Raw genomic sequence first — 1,301 nt, forward strand, 5'->3', positions numbered from 1 at the left:
TGTGTGTGTGTGAATAAGTAGATATGATTACAAATATTAGTTTTAATGGTCAAAAAGCCAGCCAAATATTTATATACATATATACGTATATTATTTTTGTTGGTCAAAGTAGTCAATATAGTATGACCTATTAACACAATACGTGTTTAAGGCGAGGAACGGAAAGTGAAAACCATACTTCTTCTTTGTTTAGTTCCTTATTATGAATCTCGGAAAGAAACTTGTGTTGGTACACCCAATGCCGACAGCTGTTCAAACTGGCTATTCGTTCGCACAGGGAGATGTGAGAAATACCTATTTTTGAAAATACCGGATCCATCTTGGCAGTTATAAGCACTTGGCTGTGTGTAAAATAGCAAGTGATTTTATTTTCTAACCTTCTTCTCCATTAAACTTTTTTTCAAACAGGGTGATGACGTAGGTGTTTGTTCTTGCTATTTTTTTGGTATATATATATATATATATTTTGTTTTTAAAAATATCCAAACAAACAAAAGATTTCACGTATTGTTTTATTTGTTTTTGGGGTGTGGGGGGGTGGGGGTTCAATTTTTTTTTTAAATATCCAAACAAACAAAAGTTTTGACGTATTGGTTTAAAATATTTTTGGGGGGGGGTTCATTTTTTTTTAAATTGGCGGCTACCAAGGACCAATACCGCCATCAAATTGGCCCAGAGTCCAGACTGCAGCTGCTGAGTGATACATTTTTAGCGCTATTTTTATTTATTTATATACTGATATCAACACGTGATAAAAATATCATATGCACAGTAAATTGTAAATACATTGATAACTCTTAAAAACATAATAGCCGGTATACTCTGTCTGTAAAGATAGCAGAAGGCTGTGGTATGAGTATTATTTAGGTCTCTTTGTATTATTGTACAATGGGGCATCAGGGGCATCATTCTCTCTCTGGGGCGGGAATTGAAAATGGATAAAAAATAGATTCTCCTCAATCCTCACCACCAGAGTCCAGAGTACAGACACCAGGAACAAATTCATTTATAATGACAGTTATAGATAATCTCATCATAGACCTTCTGGAAATCATGAATGTATGTTTTTTTTGTGCGAAAGACCACTCTCCTCTTGTGGAATATGGCAATAGAATATAAATTTAGATCCCGGAGAAGACTTCCAGACGACTATGATATTCTTAGGACTGATAAAGTAAGTGCTTACATACTGATAGGTGCGCATATCTATATGACTTTACAATAATTGTTATAAAAACCCTGTTAAATCCCGGGAGGAGTACATATATACGACAATATATATATCTAGTTATTACATTATT

At 33.9% G+C, this 1,301-nt stretch overlaps 1 protein-coding gene across 1 annotated transcript in view; it reads right to left on the reverse strand.

Annotated features, from left to right (window-relative positions):
• Positions 1-290, reverse strand: part of SARC_03431 (hypothetical protein) — a 6,790-nt gene extending 6,500 nt beyond the window's left edge. The window contains exon 1 of the mRNA XM_014302778.1: positions 179-290. The gene's annotated coding sequence lies outside the window, so the exon portion shown is untranslated. The remainder of the gene's footprint in view (positions 1-178) is intronic.
• Positions 291-1,301: the final 1,011 nt, after the last annotated feature.

This window comes from Sphaeroforma arctica (assembly GCF_001186125.1).
Source record: "Sphaeroforma arctica JP610 unplaced genomic scaffold supercont1.174, whole genome shotgun sequence".
In the NCBI taxonomy this organism is placed as follows: Eukaryota; class Ichthyosporea; order Ichthyophonida; genus Sphaeroforma; species Sphaeroforma arctica.